Raw genomic sequence first — 9585 nt, 5'->3', positions numbered from 1 at the left:
GAAGGAAGGAAGGAAGGAAGGAAGGAAGGAAGGAAGGAAGGAAGGAAGGGAGGGAGGAAGGGAGGGAGGGAGGGAGGGAGGGAGGAAGGAAGGATGGAAGGAAGGAAGGATGGAAGGAAGGAAGGAAGGAAGGAAGGAAGGAAGGAAGGAAGGAAGGAAGGAAGGAAGGAAGGAAGGAAGGAAGGGAGGGAGGAAAGAAGGAAGGGAAGGAGAGAAGGAAGGAAGGGAGGGAGGGAGGGAGGGAAGGAGAGAAGGAAGGAAGGGAGGGAGGGAGGGAGGGAGAGAGGGAAGGAAGGGAGGGAGGAAGGGAGGGAGAGAAGGAAGGAAGGGAGGGAGGAAGGGAGGGAGAAAAGGAAGGAAGGGAGGGAGGGAGGGAGGGATGAAGGAGGGGAGGAAGGAAGGAAGGAAGGAAGGAAGGAAGGAAGGAAGGAAGGAAGGAAGGAAGGAAGGAAGGAAGGAAGGAAGGAAGGAAGGAAGGAAGGAAGGAAGGCAACATAAAATATACTTCTGTAGACCTCAGTTTCTTTGTCTTGTAAAGTGAGGGAGGGGAAGAGAATTTCATGATTATTAAATCAGACATTCCTTGGGTGCTTATTAAGTGTCAGGCTGAGCCCTTTAGGAAGAGCATCCTATTTTAATTTTTTTTTTTTGCTTTTTATTGGCGGTGCTCAGGGGACCATATGGGATGCTGGGATTTGAACCCGGGTTGGTCGCGTGCAAGGCAAGCGCCCTACCCACTGTGCTATCGCTCCAGCCCCGGAAGAGCATCCTATTTTATCCTGTCCGCAACCCTATGAGGTGAGCCAGGTTATTGCTGTCCTCATTCGGAGACAAGGAAACAGAGCAATTAGGACATGGCCCAAGAAAAGAAGGATACCAAGAGTCTTTCCAAGTGATGAAATGCAAATGGCCTGAAAGCCAAGACAAGTCTCTTGACCTCTGACCATCTGTGAGGTCCTAGCTCAGGCCTTGTCCTTATAAGGACATGCTGAGACCCTGTGACTTTCTATGTGGTGGTCCAGGTCTTACCATCCTCAGTCCTGCACTACCCCTGTAGCACTGCACTGTCATCCCATTGTTCATCGATTTGCTCGAGCAGGCACCAGTAACGTCTCCATTGTGAGGCTTGTTGTTACTGTTTTTGGCATATTGAATACACCATGGGTAGCTTGTCAAGACTCTGCTGCCATGTGGGCGGGATACTCTCGGTAGCTTGCCGGGCTCTCCGAGAGGGATGAAGGAATCAAACCCAGGTCGGCCACATGCAAGGCGAATGCCCTACCTGCTGTGCTATCGCTCCAGTCCACTACCCTTGTAGGAAGAAGAAAACCCTGTGCTTGGAAGGTCCTGAGGAAGACAATGGGGAAAGAGGGTGAAAGTCCATTCCCTGGGCCAAGGCACCACCCCAGGAAGCACGTAGTCACTCCAGAGACTGTCCCTGCACAGCAATGCCCCCCTTGCTGTGTGAAAAATGTGCCTCTGAAGCAGAAAGACTTCCTGCTCTCTTGCTGGGAGGTTTTTATTTGTGGGCGAAGGTCGCTTACTGGAGGCCAGCAAGGGGGCCTCTCCTGGGCAGACTGAGGAGAGAGGGGGTGACCTCATCATGTGGTGCTGGATTCAGGCCTCATGCCTTCGGTCCCAAGGAGCGCTGCTCCTAGTATCCGGAAATCTGAGCAAGAAAGAGATTGACGCTAGCGTGATCAAGAGGGAGAGCACTTCACACACTCGTGACCTCAGCCCGGCTCAGGGGCCGAGCCTTAGACGCAGCTCCCAGGTTAGACACAGACTCCGTCACTTCTAGGAAATAGTTTCCAGCTGACGCAATGTTTGGGAACATGGTTGCTCACGTATGCATGGGTGGCAAAGACAGCAATGAACGCAATTAGTTTCAAGTTCCATCGAGACATTTATTGATCGCTCCTGTGACCCAGTTCCCTTCCTGCGCAGGCACCCTGATTGGTCTTGCTTCCTTGTTCTGTTCTTGTCATGCCGGTGTGATTGATGACCTATTCATCTTTGCCCGGCTCCTGGGTTGGATCTCTCAGAGGCCCCTCATTTCCCCCACTACACCACACAGGGGGATCCCTCAGAAGAACAAACGCCCTGCTTCTGTCAGAACACAGATCAGAGGGCACACAGAGACTCCCCGTGTGCCAGGACCTCTCCGTCCTGCCCTTGCGTGGGCCAGAAGGCCGTCCTCAGATGTTGGCGTCCGCCAGGACCCTCTCTCCAGGCTCTTGAGCTTGCTCTCCAGCTCTTGAAATGCTTCCAAGTCTCACAGATCTGAAGAGAGGCTAATTCCTCCGAGGATCAGAAATGTCATAAAAGTCTCCACAACTTTGGGGCTGGAGCGATAGCACAGCAGGTAGGGCGTTTGCCTTGTACAAGGCCGACCCGGGTTTGATTCCCAGCATCCCATATGGTCCCCTGAGCAGAAGTAATTCCTGAGTGCAGAGCCAGGAGTAACCCCTGTGCATTGCCGGGTGTGACCTAAAGAGCAAAAAAAAAGTCTCCACAATTTCACAGCCTTGTGGGCACTCTCTCACCACGTGAATGAACTCTCATCCTCCAGCCATTTTCAATCTCTCCCAGGGAGTTTAGATTGGACGCAGCTTGGATCCAATAGTCGCTTCATGCAGAGGGCCCTGAATTTTGGTTCTTTGGTTCTTTGCTTTTGGTTCTTTGGTCTCAAGTTGTACGCGCTGGAAGGGAAGCCGAATTGCTTCCATTCTCAATATCAGTACCCCCTTCTCTTTAAAGTGATGATGTTTGTGAGGCTGACACTCAAGGACAGTAGATACAAGGGCCAGGGGGATTGCCCCATAGCTGGAAGCTGCTTCACGAGCAGAGGGGAGAAGGCAGATGGAATAGAGAAGGGATCACTAAGAAAATGATGGCTGGAGGAACCAGTTGGGATGGGAGATGCATGACGAAAGTAGATAATGGACGAAACATGATGACCTCTCAGTGTCTGTGTTGTAAGCCATAATGCCCCAAAATTAGAGAGAATATGGGGAATATTGTCTGCCATGGAGGCAGGAGGAGGGTGGGAAAGGGGGGATATACCTGGGATATCGGTGGTGGGGAATGTGCACTGGTGGAGGGATGGGTGTTTGATCATTGTGTGATTGTAACCCAAACATGAAAGCTTCTAACTGTCTCACGGTGATTCAATAAAATTTTCAATTTAAAAAAAAATAATTAATTAATTAAAAAAATAAAATGATGATGTTTGGGGACCAGAGAGATAGTCCAGGAGTTAAGGGACTGGCTTTATATATGGAAAAATATCAATACCAAATACCAATCCTTGGCACCAGATAGAGTCCCCTGAGCCTGCTTCCACCAGGAGTAATCCCTGAACAGAGCGAGGAGTGAGTCCTGAGCACTGCTAGGGATGACTCTAATCTTTTTCCCCCATAAAATAATGACATTAGAGGAGAGACCCTCTAAATGCATCCCTAGTTGGTGGAATATGAGCACTGGTGAAGGGATGGGTATTTGAGCATTGTATAACTGAGATTTAAACCTGAAAACTTTGTAACTTTGTAACTTTCCACAATAAAAAATTTAAAAAATAAATAAATAAATAAATAAATAAATAAATAAATGCATCCCTAGAAAATGTGGTTCCAGCGTGCTGCAGGACCTAGGGCTCGGGGGATAATATGGCATAAGTATCTCGTCTCTTCCTGTCCACCCCCTCCTTCTTTAGTGTGATTTGAGGGCTGGCTTCTCTCCTTTCTCTGCTCGACCTTCCAGCCACCTCCTGTCGCCACAGTTCCCAAGGTGGAGTCGGCAGAGGGGGGAGGTACAAACAGGGCCACCAAGTGTCATCAGCCCTTCGGTTTTGACAAAAAAAGATACGGCAACGACATTGCTGTTGGGACTTGTCTGAGAATTTCACTCTGTGTCCTACTCATCACCCATAAGCCAAGTTCACAGAGATTTGAAACCCTTTGGGCATCTCCAAAGTAAGAGTTGAAGTGGCCAGAGCAATAGTACAGCAGGCACGGTGCTTTCTTCGCGTGGCCGACCTGGGTTCCATCCCTGGCATCACATACGATCCCCTGATCCCTGTCCTGAACGCACAGGAGTAAACCCTGAGCACAGTCAAGTATCACTGTATCACTGTCCCTGTCATCCCGTTGCTTATAAATTTGCTCCGAGCGGGCACCAGTAATGTCTCCATGGTGAGACTTGTTACTGTTTTTGGCATATCGAATACGCCACGGGTACCTTGCCAGGCTCTGCCATGCGGACGAGATACTCTCTGTAGCTTGCTGGGCTCTCCAAGAGGGACAGAGGAATCGAACCTGGGTCGGCCGCGTGCAAGGAGAACACCCTACCCACCACGCTATCTCTCCAGCCCATAAGCACAGTCAAATAAATAAATAAAAGGAGAGTTGAGGGGCCAGCGTGATAGTACAGCAGATAGGGCACTTGCCTTGCACACAGTCTACCAGGGTTCGATTCCTGGCACCCCTTATGGTCCCCCCCACCTGCCCGTCAGGAGTGAGCCCTGAGCACAGAGCCAGGTATAAGCCGTGAGCACCACCGGTGTGGCCCAACAACCCCCCTCCGCTCCCCCCAAAAAATAGAGTTGAAGCCTGAGAGGGTTAAGACTGGATTTCTTGGGGCCGGAGCGTGCGTTTGCCTTGCACGCAGCCGACCCGGGTTCGATCCCCGGCATCCCATGTGGTCCGCCAAGCACCGCCAGGGGTTAATTCCTGAGTGCAAAGCAAAAAAAAAAAGACTGGATTTCTTTCAGGGCATCAAACAATATGAGGTGATTATCCTCTTGTATTTTTCCACAAAGTGTCCCACCAAGAGCTCAGCTCATTGCCCCGATGTCCCCCCACAATTGCGGGGGGAACACTCCACTCTGATTCTCCTCACCAGGCCTTCTCCGGAGCCACGAAATCCTTCCCCCTCCCAGAGTCCTCCCCGCAGCTGATCTTGGCCCTGACTTAGCGGTGGTGCTGCTGACTCAACAAAGGAGAGCGGACCCCCTCGGGCAGCGGCCCCTGGCCCCGGGCCAGCGCCTGCAGGAACGGAGGGAGGGCGAGCCGAGGGGGGCACCATCCATCAGCCTGTCACCGGGTCTTTGCTGAGTCCCCGACACACCCCCCTCTCCCTGGGACTTGGCCCCAGGCCGAGCTGCACGGTGGGGTCCCAGAAGAGGCCCGGGAGGAGACCGGAGGCTTTGAACTAAAGCTGTGAAGTTGGAGGTCTTTCATTGAGGGCCCCTCCACCACCCCCAGCACAGCGAGGCCCAACCCACCTCCTCTCATAAGGGGGGCGGGGCTTGAGTATCAGCAGGTAGATCTTCCCACCGTGGCTGAGCAAAAGCTGGAAGGGGATTGGGAGGGGAAGGGTTGCAGGGTGGAGGGGTGGGGGATGAAGCAAAACTAGATTTTCCAGGCTTTGGAGGTCCGATTAAGATGTCAGTTGTTTGGAAGACAGGGAGAGGACGTGAGTGGAAACGAAGGAAGTGGAAGCCCCGAATCCAAACCCTGCGCCCTCCGTGGCCAGCAGGCCAGCCCTGCCCTTCCACAGTCCGGGTGGCTGTCCCCCTCTCCTTCACTCCCAGGAATTATGTTTTCTTTGTTTTTAATTCAGTCACCATGAAATGACAAGGTTATTTATTCGTGATTGGGTTTCAGGCATACCACAAAGCATTATGCTTTAAGAATTCCTCCGCCCCAGCATTGCATTTACAGAGTGGGGGGCGCGCTTCCGAGAGGTAGGGGCTGGGCTGGAGCATTAATACAGCAAGGGTGGGGGGGTAGGTCCCTTGCCTTGCACACAGCCCACCCGGGTTTGACTCCCTGGCATCCCATATGGTCCACTGAGCCCCGCCAGGAGTGATTCTTGAGCGCAGAGCCAGGAATCAGCCTTGAGCATTTCCAGGTGTGCACATCCCCCGCACACAGCAAAACACAGAGGTGGGGGCACAGGAAAGTGACATAGGGATAAGGGGGAGATGGGACCCCAGAGTCCAAAAGCCAAAGAACAGAGCCCCTGACCCCACGTCATGCGGCTGTTCCCTGTAGCTGACGCTGTCTCATCCCAGCAGCATCCTCGTGTGATGCCGAGAGGAACAAGGGCTCCTACTTCCCTTAAAGGAAATTGTACGTGGGTGAAACCCAGGGCAGAGAAGGGCATGTCTTCTGGGTCCAGATGGAAGAGTTAAAAATGTTGTCCAGGGCGCCCTCTGCTGGCCATTCACTGCACTGCCTGGGCACCGAGGGAAGGCAGAGCTGGGTTTCCTTCCTGAGCACTGTTGGTACTTTGTTCACGTCCATGCTTGAAGTCATGTCTGCCTTCGCCTCCTTCCCGCTCTCCCCACATTTCAGGCCAAACTCTCCCTATTCCCCCAAACCCCCCAAGGTCGCCACTCCCAGGAAACCTGTTTCTTTATCTGGTCTTAAAAAAAAAAAGAGGGGGGTGGCTGGAGCAATAGCACAGCAGGGAGGGCGTTTGCCTTGCACGTGGCCGACCCGGGTTCGATTCCCAGCATCCCATAGGATCCCCCGAGCACCGCCAGGAGTAATTCCTGAGTGCATGAGCCAGAGTGACCCCTGTGCAATGCCGGGTGTGACCCAAAAAGCAAAAAAAAAAAAAAACAAACAAAAAAAAGACCACTACAACAAGGACAGTTGGAAATGATCACTCTAGACAAGAACTGAGTGCTGAAAGTGGGTAAAGAGATACACATGATAACTTTTCAGTGCCTGTGTTGCAAACCATAATGCCCAAAAGGAGGGAGGAAGGGAGAGAGACAGACAGACAGACAGACAGACACACACACACACACACACACACACATACACACACACATACAGAAGTAAAGTACCTGCCTTAGAGGCAAACAGGGGTGAGGCGGTGGGAGAGAAACTGGGGACATTGGCAGTGGTGAAGGGACGGGTGTTGGAACATTGTTAGGACTGAGCCCCAATCACGAACAACTTTGTGACTGTGTATCTCACAGTTAAAAACCAAAGATGCTCTAGGTTCACCCTCTGTCCCTCAAAAGACAGAGCCACAGGCAAACCACAGGACTTTTGGGTCGAGTCCCTCCTTCCCCACCATTGTTTCTCCTGAGACCACTTTCTCTGAGCTGCTCTTCCCTTGTCTGTGAACCAGTGGGGAGGGGTGGGGGGGACATCCCTAACCTGGAGTTTGGTGTTAAGGAGGGTCAGAGGCAGCACGGGGTGGGGATGGGAGCAGGAAAGCTGTACTGAGAGCACTGTGTGTTCACATCACATGAACTCATGTGTTCATGAGTCTGCATCAAGGGCACATGTCCACACAGCTGGCCAGGCCAGTGGGAGCAGGACCACGAGGGGCCTGATTCCCGGTGTAGGGCTGGCATGAGAGGTCGGTGATTTGAGACAGGGGGAAGCCTCCTTCGATCACAGCCCAGCTCACAGCCAGGTCTGTGTGTTAGGAACTCCTAATCAAGCCCCACACGACTAATCTGGACTTAGACACGAAGCAGGAAAATGTCCCAGCACAGCAGCCTGGAGTACACAAGTTAAAGAATGGTTGCTTGGGGCTGAGTGATAATACAGTGGGTAGGGCGTTTGCCTCGCATGCGGTCGACCCGGGTTCGATCCCCGGCATCCCATATGGTCCCCCAAGCACCGCCAGGAGTAATTCCTGAGTGCAGAGCCAGGAATAACCCCTGAGCATCGCCAGGTGTGACCCAAAAAGAAAAAAATAAACACTTTTTCTTCCAAGTATCAGACCCTACCCAGGAAATAGGTCCACATTCATGTTAATTCTATGTCAGAGGGTTATTTGTTCCAGGAGACCTGTAAGAATGAACTCTGGTCTCTTTTTCTCTCTACCTCCACCTGCCACAGTATGGCATCGTGGAAAATTAACAATCACTTCATTACCTACTCAGTTTGCACAAGTTTTTAGTCTTTTTATGTAAGTTCTTAAGATGAAGCAACCAACCTCCAACTAAGGCTGCATTCCTTTCTTCTAGTTGCACTGTGTCGCCCCCTGGTGGTTAACAGATTCACGCCTCAGGTCTTAGACTGTTTTCCTGCTTTGAGGATCTATCTGCAGATCCACAGTTTCCTGGTTGACTCTTGAGGAAAGGCTACCACCAGGGAGACGCCATCCCATCGCCATGGGCAAAGGAGACCCCACAAAGCTGAAGGGCCAAATGTCCTCGTTCACCTTCTTCTTGCGAATGTCGGGGGAAGAGCACAAGAAGCAGCATGGCCAGGGGCTGGAGTGATAGCACAGCGGGTAGGGCGTTTGTCTTGTACGCGGCCAACCCGGGCTCAATTCCCAGCATCCCATATGGTTCCCTGAGCACCGCCAGGAGTAATTCCTGAGTTCAGAGCCAGGAATAACCCCTGTGCATCGCCAGGTGTGACCCAAAAAGCAAAAAAAAAAAAAAAAAAAAAAGAAGAAGAAGAAGAAGAAGAAGAAGAAGCACGGCCAACTTTGCAGAAATGCTCAGAGAGATGGAAGAAGTCCAAGTTTGAAGATATGGCCAAAGCTGACAGGGCCCGCTAGGACAGGGAGATGAAGAATCACGTGCCCACCAAAGTGCACAAAAAAATGGTAAGAAGAAAGAGGCGCCAATGTGCTGAAAAGGCCCCCCTATCTGCCTTCTTCCTGTTTTTGTTCTGAATGATCGCCCCAAAATAAAGAGCAAACTCCCTGACCTAGCCATTGGGGATACTGACAAGAAACTGGGAGAGATGAGATGTGCTCTGAGCAGTCAGTCAAGGATAAACACCTCTGTGAACAAAAAGCAGGGGAGTTAAAGGAGAAATAGGAAAAGGATATTGCCGCAGACCCTGCCAAGCGCAAAGCGAAGTAGGGCAGAAGTACTCTGGCAAACCAACAGGATCAGAGAATAATGAACCAGAAGATGAGGAAGAAGAGGAAGAGGAAGAAGAGGAAGATGAAGGATAAATGGCTCTCCTGCAATATGTATGTTTTTTTTTTTGTTTTTTTGGTTTTTTTTTGGTTTTTGGGTCACACCTGGCGATGCACAGGGGTTACTCCTGGCTCTGCACTCAGGAATTACTCCTGGACGTGCTCAGGGGACCATATGGGATGCTGGGAATCAAACCCGGTCGGCCGCGTGCAAGGCAAATGCCCTACCCGCTGTGCTATTGCTCCAGCCCCCTCCTGCAATATGTATGGAGTGTGTATGTGTGTGCCCAGGCAAGTATTTTGCTAAGAATGTGAATTCAAATGCAGCTCAATATCAGCTTCAGTATAAAAACTATACAGAGTGCCTAAGCACAGAGAACTTGATAAAGAAACCATAGTACTTCTACACAATGGAATATACTACATGGCTGTTAGGGAAATATAAAGTCATGGAATTTGCCTACAAATGGATGGACATGGAGAGTATCATGCTGAGTGAAATGAGTAAGAAGGAGAGGGACAGATATAGGACGACTGAATTCATTTGTGGGATATAAAAAAAAAGTATCCAAGGCCAGGGAAAACAAGGGACAGGAAGACTGGCCAATGGTTGGAAATTACCACAAATGTGGGGGTGGGCAGAGGGTGAGAAAGATAGAGGAGTGTCCAATATGA

At 51.2% G+C, this 9585-nt stretch overlaps 1 pseudogene; it reads left to right on the top strand.

Moving 5' to 3' along the window:
• Positions 1 to 8146: 8146 nt before the first annotated feature.
• On the top strand, positions 8147 to 8946 carry LOC129399875 (high mobility group protein B2-like; annotated as a pseudogene).
• The last annotated feature ends 639 nt before the right edge of the window (positions 8947 to 9585 follow it).

The sequence above is a fragment of the Sorex araneus genome, chromosome X (assembly GCF_027595985.1).
Source record: "Sorex araneus isolate mSorAra2 chromosome X, mSorAra2.pri, whole genome shotgun sequence".
NCBI classification, from domain to species: Eukaryota; Metazoa; Chordata; class Mammalia; order Eulipotyphla; family Soricidae; genus Sorex; species Sorex araneus.
This window is presented reverse-complemented; position numbering and strand designations above follow the sequence as displayed.